The following is a 19,060-nucleotide window of genomic DNA, read 5'->3' as shown; positions in this document are numbered from 1 at the left end:
ATGGCGAAAGTATATCAATGACATGACCACACTGAATGACCAAAATGGAATGAAGGCGATGTAGTGAAGACGACTGCATGAAACTATGGCGTGTTGGTGTAGGATCTAAGATACCATTTAAAGTGGATAACGTGTCTCTGTGGGCCTTTTTATTAATCACTGTTTCCGCTGTTTACACAATATCTGGTATTGGTCATTTCTGCATGACTGTAGCCAGCAACCAGACGAGATGGTAATGGAACGGCGATTACGGTGTGATGACGATGGCATGCAGGAAACCATATGGCGACTCTGGAATGATGGCTTGCGCATATTGGTGACGGCGTCATAACGAGGATAGGACCAAAATGTGGTGGCGATCCTTACCGATGCTGCAGATGTGGCCCACCGAATGAATTTTTACGCACATAAAATTAATTCACAAAGCACAAGCCGTGGTAATGACGACAATGGGATGAAGATAGCGAAAACACTACGACAGAAAGACGACAATTGAATGGCAACGATGACATGACAATGCAGGAATGACCGCATGTAACAATATAAAAATAAGAATACCGTCATAATTATGGTTAATTTGGCAAAACAACAGACAGCCAGCAAGCAGCAGACAGCAGCAGCCGCAGGAAAGTCGAAGGAAGAGGTGAAGAAAGCTCAGATTAAAAAAAAAATTATGCAGTGTCAACCCATATTTTTGAATGCATGTGAGGTTAAGACATAGAGATAAATAGAAGAGAGGAAAGGCAGGGAGGTTAACCAGATTTACATCCTGTTTGCCACCGTTCACTGGGCGAAGGGGATACATTGATGAGAAGAGAGATGAGTGAGGATTTCGGGAAGCGGTAATGAAATGCTATAAATTTGCCTATTTCATTCCTGCGTCCTTGCCGTAAGTGAAAGTGGCGCGTGCATGCGCCCTGGAGCACTGTTGCAGACTTTTGTTAGTGTGCATATCTAATTTCTTCCTTTTTGTTTTAATTGTACTGACCGCTTCTTGGCAGATCACCATTTGTGGGTATTTGCCATAGTATAGATATTATAATCGTCATCAACATATGGCTATCATTGTTGTAATCGCATGAAACGTGCCTGTGCTGCTTATCTGTCCCTTTTCCGTTTAGTGCACAGACAGTTTAGCGGCACGTCGACCAAGTACGCCGCCGCACGGATTCATCACCAAGGTATCCGGTCAACGATACGGCTGCTGGTGGTCGAGGGACCAACCAGACGCCGGGTACAGGCGCGGCCGCCAATGGAACCACTCCCTTGGAAGAAGCCGCCCCAGATAATTCTCCAGCTACTGCCCAAACTCCGGAAAGCAACATTGAACCTCGTAACCCTCCTCTCCTAACTACCGCAGGTCCGTCCGAAGATTCACAGCAAGTCCTGCGTCGGTCAACAAGGCAGCGCAAGCCAGTGCAGCGGTTCCATTTTTAAGGAGAGGGCAGTGTTGTGTCGGCGTCATACCAAGTTGAGCGCATGCGCACTACGTGTCCTTTTCTTCTCCCCGTTCCCACATTCTCTCCCACTTCGGGGATAAAAAGTAACCCTACGCCCCAAATAAACGCTTTTGTATGTTCGAGCTGTCTGTGCCTCGTAACTGCTCCGGCCCGCGTCCCGTGGCTATGCTACAATGGGATAAGGCGACACAGAAGCTATGGCCCCCACCTTAGGAAAGCTGCAGGAATTCTGCCTGGACATAGGCAACATCGACGTCTACCTAGAAAGGTTCGAGCTGTTTGCCAAAGCAAACGAAATAGATGCCGGGAAGAAGCTCGAAGTCTTCTTGACAGTCCTAGGAGAGAAGGCCTATGTGACACTGCGTAGCTTACTGCTGCCGAAAACGCCTACCGAGGTTAAGTAAGAAGATGCCACGAAAGTGCTGCAACAGCACTATGCTCCAAAGCGGTCTGTGGTCACCGAGCGGTACCACTTCTACCGACGGAACCAGGAGTCAAGTGAAGCTATCGCACAGTTTCTCGTGGAATTGAAGAGGCTCGCCGCGACATGCTGTTTTGAAACTTTCCTACAAGGTCTACGGGACCGCCTAATTGCTGGATTACGGAGCGACACCATCCAATGCTGTCTTCTCGCGTTGCCCGACGACGAGGCCACATGGGACCGGGTCTGCAAGGTATCCACCGCCATGGAAGCTGCAGAGAGGGATACCCAGAACATGCTCGTCGACAACGCTGGTGCAAGCAATGCGGACGTGCACTGGCAAGGGCCCCCGGTTAAGCCCCATAAGCAGCAACCTACAAGGCAACGGCCATCTATCTACGAGCTTACCCCAACAAGCAAAGTACCTGAAAAAAAAAAACTATACGCGAAAAATGCCTCTTGTATGTCATAGGTGCGCTGGGCAACACGCGCCTACAATTTGTCCATTTTAAAAAAAGTGCTTGTTTTAAGTGTTCTAAACTTGGTCATGTCGCAAGTATGTGCAAAATGCGATTCGTGCACGCTGTAGAAGAGTCGGCAACAGAGCAAGATTTGCTAACTATTTGCCAAACGAACAAAGCAGGTACTCCGCCTCCCACAGTAGTAAAAGTAATCATTAAGGGTCACGCAGTGCCAATGGAATTGAATACGGGGGCTGCCGTAACAATTACGTCTGAAAAGGACTTTGCAGATAACTTTCCTAACCTAAGTTACAACAGTGAGGACATAAAGCTCGGTGTTTACCACGGCACCGCAATCAGCGTAAAGGGTGTTGCGCAAGTCGACGTGAGGTGTGGGAAGCAAAGCCACCTCTTACCACTTGTCATTTCCAAGTACGAAAAGGTGCGCGCATGCCGGTTCTTCTCGGTCGTGACTGGCTCGCAAAGACAAAAGTGAACTTGGCTGATGCCTTGCAGCAATTGCACGAGGTTGCGCTTAATGTGCAAGAAGTCGCGCCGATGAAAACTCAAGAAGCTGTAGAGTTATTCAAACAGCAGGACGCTGATGTTTTTCGTGCAGGCTACGGTGCTCGATCCAGGTTTCTGTAAGGCGAGGCCTGTACCATGTGCCTTGCGAGAACAAGTAGAAAAAAATCACAGCATATCCACGGGGTGAATGATGATGAGTGGGCGAAGCTCCGGAGGGAATCATCGGATCTCCCGCTTAAGGTGACGCTAGCACAAACGCGTTAGAAACGTGCAGTACTCTCTAGTAAGGGGGAGCGGCCACAGCGTCTTACGCAGCCATTTACACATGCCGGAACGTGCACCGCGTTTGCCGACGCCATCACATGACTGCTGAGAGAGTATACCCCCGTATTCATAAACGCTCCTCGACTTGAACTTGACTTGCCACCGCTTTGGGCAGCGCGTTCGAAACGCGTTGAAGGTACGGCGGAGAGGCCACAGCGTCTTACACCAGCTTCTTACACGGGCCGTAACGCGCTAGCACAAACGCGTTAGAAACGCGCTAGAAACGCGGCCTTTCGTTAATGTTGGGTATTTATTGCCATCGTGGTGCGTGTGTCCATGTCCGCTTCGTGGCGTAGTGGGCTAACGCCGCGTGCTCGGAAGCGAGGGGTCCATGGTTCGATTCCGCGCTACGGACACAACTTCGGAATTTTTTTCCTCATTTTTCTCAGACTGGTTACACACTACTACTACGACGACGGGGACGGAACGGGTGCCGCTATAAGGAACTTCGCCCCTAAAAGAATTGGTGGAACTAGAAAAGGCTGGTGGGGGGGTCATTTACCGGGTGAGGTACGCCACTAGTTATCTTTCCAAAGAAAAATGGACAAGAAATATGTGGTGACTACAGAGTCACTGTGAACCAATCCATCGAGGTGGATCACTATCCCTTGCCACTTCCAGAGGACATTTTTGCGTCTCTGGTTGGAGGAACCATGTTCACCGTTTTAGGCTTGTCTAAACCCTACTTACAGTTGGAGTTGGATGAACATGCCGAAGAACTTCTAACGGTTAACACGCACATGGGCCTCTTTAGGTACCGGCGTTGCCGTACGGCGTTGCGAGTGCACCAGCCATGTTTCAGGCAGTGATGGACCAGGTTTTACAAGGCATACCTGGCACCGCCTGTTACTAGGACGGCGTGCTGATTGCTGGCGAAAACCTTGCCGAGTGCTACAGCCGAACGGAGCAAGTGCTAAAGGCACTGAGTAAGCATGGAATCCGAGTAAATGCGGCGAAATGCTGTTTCTTTCAAGAAAGAGTACAATACTTGGGGCACGAGATAGGCAAACACGGTCTCCATCCCACAGCGGACAAAGTGAAAGCAATCCTCGAAACACCAAAACCCAGTAATGTGACCCAGCTGAGGGCATTTTTGGGCCTAGTAAATTTCTATGCAAAATGTTTGCCCAATTTGGCCGAGCAACTAGAACCGCTTCGCCAGCTTCTACGCAAGGGAAGCATATGGGAATGGTCACGTCAGTGTGATGAGTGCTTCACGCAGTGTAAGCAGTTGCGAAGTCAAGAAACTGTATTAGAGCTGTATGACGTCAAAAAAGAAATCCAGCTCACATGCGATGCTTCTGCTTACGGGCTGGGCGCGGTGTTATCGCACGTAGTGTATGGTGTTGAGCGCCCAGTTGCCTTCGCTTCGAGATCAATGCCACAAGCGGAAAGAAACTATGCGCACATTGAGAAAGAAGCACACGCCATCATTTTTGGCATCAAGAAATTCCACAAGTATCCTTACGGCCGTAGCTTCAGTATTATCACTGATCATCAACCCCTCACGATAATATTTGAAGGAAGGCATCACAGCAGTGCTGTGGCAGCTGCGCGAGTCCACCGCTGGGTCATTTTTCTGTCGAGCTACCGCTTCCGCATTGTGCACAGATCGGGGACAACGATTAGAAACGCCGACGGCTTGTCGCGCCTACCGTTGTCTGAAACCGCTGACGATGCAGATGAATTTTTTTTACTTTTCCCCCATCAGAGAATTGCCTTTAACGGCAAAGGACATCGCACGTGAAACGTCTAAAGACGCTGTCTTGAGGGCTGTCCGTGAAATGACATGGCATGGTTGGCCGCGGTCTGTGGATGAGCAGTATCGACCATTCTTTGTAAGAGGGTTTGAGCTTTCTGTGGATGATGCATGCTTAATTTGGCAGAACCGAGTACTTATACCCCACACTCTTCAGGAGGAGGTGATGTCACTTTTGCATGAACAGCACATTCGCATCAGTAAAATGAAGGCCCTGGCAAGATCGATGGTTTGGTGGCCCGGGACCGATAGCTGCCTCGAACAAACAGTAAAGTAATGTCACATCTGTCAGAGTGTGAGACCAGTAGAGCAGTCAGCGCCACTGTCTCCGTGGAGGTGGTGTACGAACAGTTGGGAGCGAGTGCATCTCGACTTTGCAGAAAAGGAAGACAAAATATTCCTGGTAGCAGTTGATTCCCACTCCAAGTGGGTAGATGTGAAAATAATGTGAGGGGGTCTAATTACAAAGCAGTTAAGGCTACGCAACAGCCTTGGTTCAAGAGCGTCGGTCGCTGTCTCGCGCTCTCCGGGCTGCTGGACTTCGTCATCCTCTCTGAATGGCTGCTGACTCACTTCCCCACTACATTGGCCCCGGCGGCGAAGAGTAGCCATCCTGGCGACTCAAGGTGATGCAAGCACCAGAGGGTCGTAGTAGGGCTTTAAGCGGCTCAGGTGGACTGTTTCACGACCGCGGCAGCGTCTGTCGGTGGGGGGTGTCACTGGCTCGACGACGTAGTTCACCGGTGATGTGCATTCTACGATCCGGTAGGGACAGTGATATTTCGCTGCAAACTTGCGGGAGACACCAGGCGTGGGGCATAGAATTGAAAGCCACACGAACGAGCCAACAGGGAAGGTAGGCGTAGGTTTAGCCGGGTCAAGGCGCTCTTTTTGAAGACCTTGTGTCACGGATGTAAATGAGCGTGCGAGTTGGCGGCACTCTTCGGCACATTGAGCAAGTTCAGAGGCTGGGTGGTATTCTGATGCATCTGGCCGGTATGGAAGTATGGCTCACGTCCGTATAGTAAAAAGAAAGGGGAAAATCCAGTGGTGGCTTGCGTGGCTGTATTGTAGGCATATGTCACAAAAGGAAGCACCAAGTCCCAATTAGAATGGTAGGAGGCTATGTACATGGAGAGCATATCACCGAGTGTTCGGTTAAAGCGCTCCGTCAAGTCATTAGTCTGCGGATGATAACTTGTAGTGGTGCGATGAATAATATTGCACTCACTAAGAAGCTCTTCGACGACTTGAGAAAGAAACGCACGCCCTCGGTCGCTAAGCAGCTCGCGTGGCGCGCCATGGCGAAGAACGAAGCTGCGCAAGATGAATAAGGCAACATCACGAGCTGAAGGTGTTGGAAGAGCGGTGGTTTCGGCACATCGAGTGAGATGGTCTACGGCCACAATAATCCACCGATTGCCCGCAGGGGTGGAATGCAGGGGCCCGTACAGGTCTATGCCGACTCTATCAAACGGGCGAGCGGGACACGGCAAAGGTTGTAATGGGCTAGGCATGTGACAAGTTGTTTTCCGGCGTTGACACTCAATGCAGGAACGAATGTACTTGCGGACGTATGTGTACATTCCACGCCAGTAGAATCTCTGGCGAAGTCTTTCATACGTTTTCAAAACGCCAGCATACGCGTTTTGTGCGTCTGCGTGAAACTGCGTCCACAGATCGGAGCGCAAATGGCGAGGTATAACAAGAAGCCACTTTCGACGTGGTAGTTGCGGCGGTACAACATGTCGTCCCGGAGCGCATAATGAGGTACTTGGCGACGAAGGGCACGAGAGAGCTGTGGGGCTGGTGTCATCGAAGGCATAGAGAGAACGTCGATAAGCGAGGCTATCCAGGGATCCTTGCGCTGTTCTGAAGGCATGTCAGTGATAGTGATGTTAGCGCAGGAAGTTGCAGAAAGGGAAACAGGCGCGACATCGGAAGGCAAGGGCGAGCGGGAAAGTGCGTCGGCGTAGGCGTGCTTACGTCCTGAGCGGTAAATGACGCAAATATCGAATTCTTGTAAAGGGAGCGCCCAGCCTCCAAGTCGACCAGACGGATCCTTCAGTGAAGCCAGCCAGCAGAGCGAATGATGATCGGTGACGACTTCAAACGAATGGCCATACAAGTAAGGGATAAATTTCTGCAACGCCCAAACAATTGCCAAACATTCCTTCTCGGTAACCGAGTAGTTGCACTCTGCCTTGGTAATGGCACGATTCGCATAGGCAACTACGTACTCAGAGAAGCCCTGCTTACGTTGGGCAAGGACAGCGCCAAGGCCGATCCCACTAACATCCGTGTGTACCTCGGTCGGAGCGGTAGGGTCGAAGTGACGTAGAATGGGCGGTGAAGTCAAGAGACGACGTAACGTTGCGAAAGCCTCATCACACGCCGGCGACCAACCAGACAGATAGCTATCGCAGGTGAGCAGCTTCGTCAGTGGTGCTATTATGGAAGCGAAGTTCTTCACAAAGCGGCGAAAGTATGAGCATAGACCTAGGAAGCTGCGAAGCGCTTTCACGGTGGTAGGCTTCGGGAATTCAGCAACAGCACGAAGTTTCTGTGGATCGGGAAGGCCGCCGTCCTTAGAGACTACGTGGCCCAGGATGGTGAGTTTGCGAGCTCCGAATCGGCACTTCTTGATGTTAAGCTGAAGGCCTGCGCGCGTCAAACAGCTCAGTACCTCGTAATGCCGATAGAGGTGACTGTCGAAATCAGGGGAGAAAACGACGACGTCATCCAGGTAGCAGAGGCACGTCTTCCATTTGAACCCACGCAAGACACTGTCCATAATCCTTTCGAATGTGGCTGGGGCATTACATAGGCCGAATGGCATAACATTGAATTCGTACAGCCCATCGGGAGTTACGAAGGCAGTTTTCGGGCGATCGGATGGTGCCATAGGGGCCTGCCAATAACCGGACCGTAAGTCTAGTCATGAAAAGAATTCGGCTCCTTGCAAGCAGTCCAGGGCATCATCGATGCGTGGCAGGGGATACACATTATTTCGCGTAACTTTGTTCAATCGGCGGTAATCGACGCAGAAGCGGATTGAGCCGTCCTTTTTCTTGACAAGAAAAACAGGTGACGACCAGGGACTGCAGGACGGCTGAATGATGCCGCACTGAAGCATGTCGTCGACTTGTTTGGCGATCACATGACGCTCAGCAGGGGATACGCGGTAACCGCGCTGGCGCAGAGGCGTGTGTGAGCTGGTGTCAATCGGATGGAGAACAGTATGCGTGCGGCCTAATGACGTCTTCTGGAAATCCAACGAGCCTCGAAACTGGCGGAGGAGTAGAAGAAGTTTCTCGCGCTGCGCCTCTGCAAGTTCGTCGTCGATGGCGGAGTCGAACATAACTAAAGGTGGTGGATCAGGCGTACTAGCAGAAGGTGTCAGGGCACTAAGGTGCAAGTTGTGCACGTCGTCAAGGCAGAAGATGGAGGATACGTCGAACGCCTGAATTGTGCCGATACACTCCCCACGGAGTAAGGTTGAGGGAACCGGCAACGGATTCGTAACAAATAAGGATGTGGCGCCGTTGGTCATGTCGATAACAGCAAAAGGCAACGTGAGATTCCTACGGTGTTGAACGGTCTCGGAAGGTGTCAAGAGAACTGTAGACTCACGAACAGTGGCACAGGACACGGTGACAAGGACTGTACTACTTGGTGGTGTGTTCGTATCCTCGGCGACAAACAACTTTTCCATTGTAGGTGCAGACGACGCGGAACACAATGCAGAGAATGCCACCTCGGCACGAGCACAGTCAATAACAGCATGATGGCGAGAAAGAAAATCCCAACCGAGGATGACATCATGCGATCAGGCTGGTAGCACAAGAAACTCAATGGGATAAACAATATCTTGAATTGTGACCCGGGCTGTGTAGGTGGCTAACGGTTGAATATGGTGTGCGCTGGCGCTGGCGCTGGAGGATGTCGGAATAGCTTTGGTGATCGCGTACCGAGTGGCATGGTCGGTAGCGACAGCAATCCACTTGTTGCCGGAAGCAGATATAGGGAAAGGTCCAAGCAGGTCTAACCAAACGCGAAAGAACGGTTCGGATGGCACGTCGATAGGTTGAAGGCGACCAGCAGGGAGTAGAGGTGGCTTTTTCCGGCGCTGACATAACTCGCAAGAAGCGACGTAGCGGTTCACGGACCCGTATAGACCGGGCCAAAAGAATCGGCGTCGTACACGATCGTGCGTGCTAGAGACGCCAAGGTGACCAGCCGTGGGTACATCGTGTAACTGAGAGAGAATGGTGGCACGCAGATGGCGGGGAACGGCAAAGAGCAGCTCGGGACCACTAGGGTGCATGCTGCGCCGATACAACATGCCGTCCTGGATGAGAAACAGTCGAAGGGAGGGGATGGACGGCGCAGATGCGAGCTTGTCCATTACGTCACGTATGTAGGGGTCACGGCGCTGCTCGGTGGCGAGGTCAGCGAATGCAGAGAGCGAGGGAACAGGAGCAGGAGCGTCGGTCGCACAAATATCCGGAGGATCGACAGGATGACGTGACAGACAGTCGGTATCTTGGTGTAAACGACCCGACTTGTAGGCCACGGTGTACGGGTACTCCTGAAGTCGCAATGCCCAGCGACCGAGGCGGCCTGTAGGGTCCTTCAGGGAAGAGAGCCAGCACAGCGCGTGGTGGTCTGTAGTGACTGTAAATGGCCGACCGTATAAGTATGGACGAAATTTCGCGACGGCCCAGACAAGTGCAAGGCACTCTCGCTCGGTGATAGAATAGTTGCGTTCAGCAGCAGAAAGCAAACGACTTGCGTATGCAATCACACGGTCATTCCCTCGCTGACGCTGATACAAAATGGCGCCGATTCCATGACCACTGGCGTCAGTGCGGACTTCCGTAGGCGCAGACGGGTCGAAGTGCGCCAAAATAGGTGGAGATGTCAACAGGGAGATGAGCTTCGAGAAGGCGGTCGCTTGCTCAGGGCCCCAGGAAAAGGAAGCATCAGCTTTCAGAAGCGAAGTAAGAGGTCGGGCGACTTCCGCAAAGTTGTGAACAAAGCGGCGGAAGTAAGAGCACAGGCCCACAAAGCTCCGTACATCCTTGGCGCTGGTCGGTACGGCAAAATTCTGTACAGCCCGCACTTTATCTGGGTCTGGGCGCACACCAGATGAGTCAACAAGATGGCCAAGGATAGTGATTTGGCGGTGACCGAAGTGACACTTAGACGAATTAAGCTGGAGGCCAGCATTTCGAAATACAGAAAGAACTAATGAAAGGCGCTCGAGGTGTATGGCAAACGTAGGAGCGAAAACGATGACGTCATCTAGGTAACAAAGACAGATGGACCACTTGAGTCCATGCAGAAGTGCGTCCATCATACGTTCGAACGTGGCTGGGGCGTTACACAAGCCGAAAGGCATGACTTTGAACTGGTATAGGCCATCCGGTGTTACAAACGCTGTCTTCTCGCGGTCCATGTCGTCTACAGCAATCTGCCGGTAGCCGGACCGAAGGTCGATGGAAGAAAAATATTTCGCACTTTGAAGGCAGTCCAGCGCGTCATCGATGCGAGGGAGAGGATAAACATCCTTTTTGTGATATTGTTCAAGTGCCGGTAGTCCACGCAGAAGCGCCAGGTGTTGTGCTTCTTTTTAACTAGGACTACAGGGGACGCCCACGGGCTTGAAGACGTCTCAATTATTCCCCGAGAAAGCATCTTTTCGACTTACGTTTGAATAACTTGTCGCTCATGCAAGGACACCCGATATGGTCTCCGGTGAATCGGATGGGCGTCGCCAGTGTCAATGATGTGTTTCGCAATGGAAGTCTGACCTAAAGGGCGACCATCCAAGTCAAAAATGTCGCTGAATGAGGCGAGCAAACGACGTAACTGGTCGGCGTGCTGAGGCGCGAGATCAGGAGAAATCATGTTGGAGACGTCGGGTAAGGTAGTTTGGTGAAGAAGGCGATGAAGCACCTTGAGACGACGTTTCAGTCGTCAAGGCCGAGAGGTGGTGGTCTTCGCAAGATGACAGCGTGCCTAAAGCAATGTCTTGCGGTTGAACGTGGCTGTATGGTCCGAAGTTCACAATAGGCAGGCACGTAGAATTGTTCGTAATATTGACGACAGTGTGAGGAAGCGCAATCTTATGGGCCAGGGGGACGTCCGAAATAGGAGAGACAATGTAATCGCCGTCAGGCACAGGTGGGGAGGGCGAAAGAACGACGCACGTCATAGCTTGGGGGGCAAGACGAATGTGCTCGGTTGAACACAATCTACTGGAAACTTCCTCAGGAGGGTCAGAAGAGCAGGGCAAATCGAGCTGAACAAGTCCCGCGGAGAAATCAATCAACGCCGAATGCGCTGATAGAAAATCAAGACCCAAAATAACGTCGTGGGGACATTCTTCCAGAATAGTGAAAAGGACAGAGGTCTGACGGCCGGCGACACTGATACGAGCTGCCCACATTCCTATGACGGCCGGCGTTCTGCCATCGGCGACCCGCACAACACAGGACGCAGCAGGTGTGATCACTTTAGTCAGGTGTCGACGAAGATGGTCACTCATGACAGAGATGTGCGCGCCGGTATCAATTAAAGCCGTCACAAGGACACCATCCACATAGACCTGAAGTAAATTTCTATCCGTCGGCAGGGTCAGCAGAGGAATTTCAGTCCGGGTCGATGTATCAGCGTCACCCCTCGGAGCTGCACCCGTCAGTTTTCCGACGAGCGCCGGTACATGGGCGACGGAGAACGGCGAAGAGTAGCTGGGCGAGGCAGGGGCCGTCGAGGAGAAGGCGAACGACTCTGCCGTGTAGATGGCGAGGCCTCAGCACGGTGGTAAGGATCTGTGGGTTCTTCCGGCGGCAGGCGACTACGTGGTGAGCGATGGTCTGGTTGGAATGCAGATCGAAATGAGCGTGTCCAGGTGTTGCGGCAGTGACGAGAAATATGGCCAACACGTCGGCAGTTAAAGCAAATAGGCCTGTCATCTGGTGTTCGCCATTCCATTGGGTTACGGTAGGGCCGTGAGAGGTACTGGTTCCGCTGAGCCGGGACAGTCGTAGTAAAGGCGTCGGATCGGTTGATGGGGCAAATGGAGGGAACACCAAGGTTCGCCAGCTCTTCGCGAACGACAGACTGGATTAGGGAAATCGTCGGTCTAAAATCGTTCGGGGCATACGTCTGGGAGTTAACCGGCGATGCGGCCTCTATCTCTCGGCGAACGATGCGCACAATGCTTTCGGACGTGGTCGGCTGAGGCGAGGAATGGTCTTCGCACGATGTAGCGGCTGTATTCGGAAGACGGGTATACTGATGGACAATTCGACGGCCTTTTGCTTCATCGAAACGCCTGCATTCACTTATGATGTCGTCGATGCTTGTGCAGGTCTTGTACACGAGCAGGTTAAAGGCGTCATCAGCTATGCCCTTCAGCACATGGTTCACCTTTTCATCTTCCGGCATGCGCTCGTCCACCTTGTGGCAAAGCGCAAGAACGCCCTGAATATACGTCACGTATGACTCGGTTGACGTCTGGGCGCGAGTTCCGAGTTCCCTCTTCGCGGCTCGTTGTCGCCCAACTGTCCTCCCGAAAAGGTCGCAGAGCTTTTTCTTACATTGCTCCCAACTCGTTAGCTCCTCTTCGTGTGTCTGAAACCAGACCCTTGCCGTGCCGTTCAAGTAGTAGATCAGATTGGCTAACATAACGGTCTGGTCCCACCTGTTACTTTCGCTGACACGCTCGTACAGCCGGAGCCAATCTTCGACGTCCAGGTTGTCGGTCCCCGTAAACGTGCCAGGGTCGCGGGGCTGAGCCAAGATGATGGTTGGCATGGTGGGCGCCGTTGTGGTCGCCGTTGTAGCCGCTTCGTCAGTCGGCATGGTGGTAACGGCCAGGCTACGTCCACTTCGGAGCTCCGTCTCGCATGAGATGTACCCAGCACCTCCACCAAAATGTGACACAAGGATGAAAGTAACAGTAAAATCTATTTACAGGTGATATTACAAGAGACAGGCAGCGCAGGCAAGTCCCTAACGTTGTTGTCTTCCAACACCAGCTCGTGCCCTTCTTTTTCCACCTTGTTCCCAGCGTTGTAACAATATGTAGTACAACATCGTTCAAGAAACCGAGGACTGCTTTGGCGTTAAAAAGCGGTTCTTCACCACTAAACATCATAGGATGAAGAGGGATATGATAGTTGTATGCTACAGGGAAATGTTTCCTTCTCTCCGTTTCGGCTTCCCGACATTCCAGTAAGATGTGGAGTACGGTCAGCCTTTCCCCACATCTGCCACAGAGGGGACGTTCAGCGCCAGTTAAATGGTATGAATGTGCACCACATGTATGTCCTATTCTAAGGCAGCAAAAGATAACTTCAGTATGTTGTGACTTTGCTAATGATGGCCAGTTGCCTAAAAGTGGCTTAATTACATGATGTTTATTGAGTGTTTGTTCATGCCGTAAGTGTTGCCAATAGTTTTTGAGTTTTTTGCGTAGAAATGGCTTTACGTCTGTGGCAGGAACGGGTATGGACAAAGTGCTAGGTTTTGTTGCTATGGAAGTTGCCATTTTGTCGGCAAGCTCGTTACCCTCTATACACCTGTGCCCAGGCACCCAACATTTTGGGTGCCTGTTGATTAGAAGCATACAACATACAACCTGTTGATTAGAAGCATACATATTGCAGAGCAGTGGATAGAGGTCGTTTATAACAATATTTTTTTCTGTTTTCCTAGCGATTTCAATGATTTCACGACGCTTAAGGAATCTGTGAATATAATGGCCTTTGGGAGCTTTGCTTTCTTGATGTGTTTAGTAGCCGACAGTAACGCATAGGCCTCTGCCGTGAAGATGCTGCTTTCAGGATAAAGAACGTCAGATTCAGAAAAGGATGGGCCAACAGCCGCGTAAAGACGCCGGCTTGTGATTTCGACAAATCTGTGTAAAACTCTGGACAGGTGTACTTAGACTGAAGCTTTCGAAAGTGCATGTTTATGTGCGCCTCTGGGGCGTGTTTCGTTACATCTACAAATGATGTGTCGCATTCAACGATTTGCCCTTACCACGGTGGTAACAGCTTTACTGGAGCCATTGGGCAATGTTCGAGGATTGGGACATTCATTTCATCACAAAGTTTTCTGAGCTACATTGAGAAAGGCTCTCTCACTGAGGGTCGATTATGGAATAGTGGAGCACATGCCACATCGTTAACGTGTTTGCAGCACGTATGTCGAGGGTTAGACTGTACTTTGAGGAAATATGTGAAACTGATGTATGTTCTTTGTCGGTTAAGTGACCACTCATTTGATTCTGCGTATACTCTCAATAGGGCTTGTTCTGAAGACGGTTGTGGCTAATAGAATAACCAGATGGTGGACGGGATCCAGTATTTCTATCGCGCTTGGCGCGGCTGAGTGGTATACCATGGCACTATATTCCACAGGTGATCGAGCAAGCCTCTTGTAGAGGTTCAATAGGCACTTCCTATCACTTCCCCATGTTGTATGAGAGAGAATTTTTATTAGGTTCATTGTTTTTAGGCATTTTGCCTTCAGATATTTGATAGCTGGAATAAATGTCAATTTTGCATCAAGTACAATACCTAAAAACTTGTGCTCCTTGTTCACAGGTATTGGTTGCCCAGACACTTCGATACTGGGATCTGGCACTAGTCCTTGCATTCTTGTGGAAAGGACACAGGAACTTTTCTGGGGGTTAACGTTAAATCCGTTTTCATCTGTCCATTTAGGCACATTGTTTACGTCTTGCTGTATCTGTCGTACACAAACTGCGAGGTTACAAGATTTAAAGCCTAATTGCACTTCGTCTACATAGACAGAATAGATAATTGCTGGACGTAGTGATGCACGGAGCGAGGTCATCTTAACAATGAACAGCGTGCAACTGAGCACCCCTCCTTGAGGTACACCAGTTTCTTGTGTAAATGGGCTGGACAATCCGTTGCCAATTCTGACTCGAAAAGTACGGTTAGACAGGTCGCTTTCTATAGTGCTAAGCATATTCCCTCGAATGCCCATGTGTGACAGGTGTAAGATACCGTACCACCATGTCGTATCGTGCGCCTTTTCCATACCAAGAAATATAGACAAGAAATACTGCTTGTGTACAAATGCATCATGGATGTTTGCTTCGACGCACACGAGGTGATCGGTTGTAGATTGGCCTTCCAGAAAGCTACATTGAAATGGGTCAAACATTTTGTTTGACTCTAAGAAATGTACAAGACGGCGATTGATCATTTTCTCAAAAAGTTTGCAAAGGCAGCTCGTAAGTGCAATAGGCTGGTAGCTGGTCAGCAATGATGTACCATTGCGGTGCTTTAAAACTGGGATGCCAATAGCTTCTTTCGATTTAGATGGCAGATACCCAGCGGCCCAGATAGTATTACAAGAGTGAGTAGTGTGATTTGCGTGTCGGAGTGCAAGTGCTTAATCATATTGTACATGATTCTATCCGGACCCGGTGCAGAGTTCTAACATGCTGACAAGGTGGCTTTAAGTTCGGCAATGCCAAAACGACGGTTATAAGGGTTGTTTGGGCTACATTTTCGGTTCAATGGCTTACATTCTTCTATTCCTTTGTACTTCAGAAAGCTCTCAGAGTAGTGGGTGGAGCTAGACACATGCTCGAAGTGTTGACCAAGAGCATTGGGCTGGTCCCCCAACGTGTTTCCTTCTTTATCCACCACGGGCAGCGGATGAACTTGTCTCTTAAGCCTCCTTAGTCCGTTCCATACTTTGGCTTCCCGTGTGTATGAATTGATGCCGGACAGGAACTTGTCCCAGCTTGCCCTGCTGGCTTGCCGTTGCGTTCGCCTTCCCTGTGATTTTATCTTTTTAAATTCCATCAAATTTTCTGCAGTTAGGAATCGGCGAAGTATGCCCCCCGCTTTATTTTGTTTTTTACGCGCCTCCTTGCACTCATCATTCCATCATAGAACTTGTCTTCTGGATGAGCTACCGCTTGATTGTGGAATGAACTTTGCTGCCTCGATGATAACATCGGTAAAATACGCTACTGCGTCATCTATACTAAATTCGCTGATAAAATCTCGGGATAGAAAAGTTGATTCCTTGAAAACTTTCCAGCCAGCAGAGGCTAGTTTTCATCTAGGGACATGAGAAGGGGAGTAATCTTGCTTTACTAAGCTTAGAGTTAATGGAAAGTGGTCACTTCCGAATGGGTTTTTGATCACATTCCATTCTAAGTCGGGAAATAGGGAAGCAGATCCAATCGCCAAGTATATCGATGAATAGGAATTGTGGTGAAGATTATAATACGTTGGCTCCTTCTTATTGAAGAGGCATGCACCGGAGTTTACTAAAACGTTTTCTACGAAAAGGCACTGACACTGACACTGCTAAGGGGCGTTTGTGGGGCAACATGTTGGCAAGCTACAGACTTGTCTGCTAGTATTGCTACACCGCCGGACGAGACGTTAGCCTCATCGCCGTCTTTGCGAAAGATGGCGTATTGACGAAGGAAGTTTGTGTTCGTAGGTTTCAGATGTGTCTCTTGAACACACAGCAACTTTGGATTATGTTTGTGTAGCAGTTCTCTTATATCGTCGAGGTTGTGAATAAGTCCTCTAACATTCCATTTGTGTGTCCATAATGAAGAAAGTGCTTCTGCTGTGTGTTGAGGAGACTAATATTAACTCACGGGGCCCTTTCCAGGCGCCGTGACGCGAGTTTTGTCTTTTTTGGAGTGGTGGAGAGAATCCCGCCGCTCCTTAGGCGCTGGCTGCGGCATCTGAATAGGTGTTATGTCCATCGCCTCTTGTGAGGCACTGAGAAGGCCTCGACACGTCGGACGAGACCTTTGGGGCCACAAACCCGGAGGCTGACGGGCCCCCCTTGGCGGACGGCGAAGCAGCGTCAGCTGCTTTCGCCAAGGGGGCTCGTGGCACAACCGCAGCCCCACTGTTTGTGGACCGGGCCGATGATGGAGTCTGCTGCGACTCTGCCCCCTTGAGCACCGCATCAGCATACCTTGCGGTATGAAAAACACAAACACGTTTTCGTGCTTCTTGGAACGATATGTTCTCTTTGATTTTCAATGTAATTACTTCTGTCGGAGATTAGCAGCAGACGACGAAGAAAAAGAATGGAACGTGGGCTAATGCCTCCGCGCCTGGCGCCAAAGAGTGCACGCATCTTTATCATCATAATGATACCCTTTGTGTTCGTCTCTCACCATTAAAGGCTTCGTTGAGTGTATCGTGGCTCCGTCTTTTCTGGCGACGCGACCGAGTGGCCGGCGTTCCGCAACATATGTTGCCGAAACCCACGGACATCGAGCGGATCCCAACGACGTGGACAACGATTCCCGGCGCCAATGAGTTTCTTCTAGAAACTGCAGCCGGAGCAACCTGATCCTCATCGGAACCGCCCCCAGAGAAGCAACGCGCGGAACCGGGTACCTTACGAGCAAGTAAGCCGCGAACCTAACGAAACATGGACCGCCTGAAAGCGAAATGCTCTGCTAGTTGAACCCAATCAACGAAAATCATTAATTAGGCGACGACGCTGCTGGAGAGCGGCTGCAACGACTGCACGGCGTTCAGCAAGGTTATAGACAAACTCGTCGCCAGCCGGGACGAGCTTCAGAAACTAAATGCCGAGCTTGAGGACGTGATTGCCGTCGAGGATCTTGAAAGAAAGTACGAGTCTGCAACGCATTATGACGACCAGGGGTGTGATCGCGCAAACAGCTCGCTTTTCCGTTCCTTCGCTTGCCCTCTCTCGATTGATCAGAATTGTGACTGCGTCAGCGGCCGTCAGGGATAGTGGGACGGTACCGCGGATTTCCCACATTGTGACGTAGCAGTCAAACCGAACATGCGGAAAGCGAGCTGTTTTCGCGATCGCAGCCCAGATGCTTGAGACCCTGACACGCCTCCGGGCGCGACTCGAAGATCTCAGCGTCGGCAGCACGGTGCTGACTCCTCCCTCGACGACGCTCAATACGCCACCTACCCCAACGACGGCAGCGTCACAGAGCTTCGGACCTCGTCTCCCAACGCTGACCATCAAGCCTTTCCATGGGGACCTGAGTCAATGGACGTCGTTTTGGTAGCAATTCAACGCCGCTGTCCATGCGAATACAGCTCAGCGCACGACAGATAAATTCCACTACCTCCGCAACTACTTGGTAGGGGAAGCAGCAGCTGCCATTGCCGGATTACCAACGACTGAAGCGTGTTATGAGAGTGCCATCGATCTGCTAAAGCAGAGGTTCGGGGACAGGAGCCGGATTGTACAGCATCACTTCAGAGCGCTCCGCGAACTGCAGCCCGTGCCGTCTCCATCGGCTACGAGGGAGTTGCGCAGGCTGTACGACGGAGTCCAGCTCAATGGCCGCTGCCTCAACTTCGTAACGCACGTTAAGGAACCCCAGGTGGTCAGAATTAATCCCGAGCCCTACACTACGGCGTGCCTCATAATCAGCACTGGTATTGGCACGTAAAACCCCAGAAAGAAGAAGAACGTCCTACAAGTTCCAACTAGCAGTTTTGCGGCGATGCTCTACGAGGTTCTGCTTCAATCCCTGCCACAAGAAATCGTCATGGCGTTCCACCGCCATAGCCGTCCCCAGGATAACGCGCAAGGCATGGCATCCTCTGCTTCAGGGGAGGCAACCACAACGTCTTGCAAGAAACTTGAGCAGCTATTACGATATACACAGATAGAGCTCGAAACAAGAGAGCAGTGTGCTCCATCGACATCCTCCTTCAAAGGCGGCGGGTCCCACAGAAAGCATGTGCCATCGTCATCAGTCCTGCATGCATCGGAAGAATCGAAACAAATCCGCAACGAATGTTTATTTTGCAAAACTACAAGGCATGCAACCGAGGTATGCAGCGCTACCTTGACCATATCAGAGAAAAAGAACCGGCTAGCTAAAGCTATGCGGTGCTACCGATGTACTATAAAGGGGCACCGCGCAAACGAGTGCCGGTGGAAGTTGGTGTGCGCGGCATGCAAAGGCAGACATGCTTCAACGATGTGTGACCCAGCTTTTCGAGCGACAAGGGACGAGAGGTCACATAACGTCGTATTTGATGCTACCAAGCCAATGAAGGCAGAGAGTCCG

General features: G+C 50.8%; 1 pseudogene; it reads left to right on the top strand.

Annotated features, from left to right (window-relative positions):
• Positions 1 to 1,654: 1,654 nt before the first annotated feature.
• Positions 1,655 to 18,043, top strand: LOC119454429 (uncharacterized; annotated as a pseudogene).
• Positions 18,044 to 19,060: the final 1,017 nt, after the last annotated feature.

Source organism: Dermacentor silvarum, chromosome 5, assembly GCF_013339745.2.
Source record: "Dermacentor silvarum isolate Dsil-2018 chromosome 5, BIME_Dsil_1.4, whole genome shotgun sequence".
NCBI classification, from domain to species: Eukaryota; Metazoa; Arthropoda; class Arachnida; order Ixodida; family Ixodidae; genus Dermacentor; species Dermacentor silvarum.
Note: the sequence above shows the minus strand (reverse complement) of the source record. Positions and strands in the feature narration are given on the sequence as shown.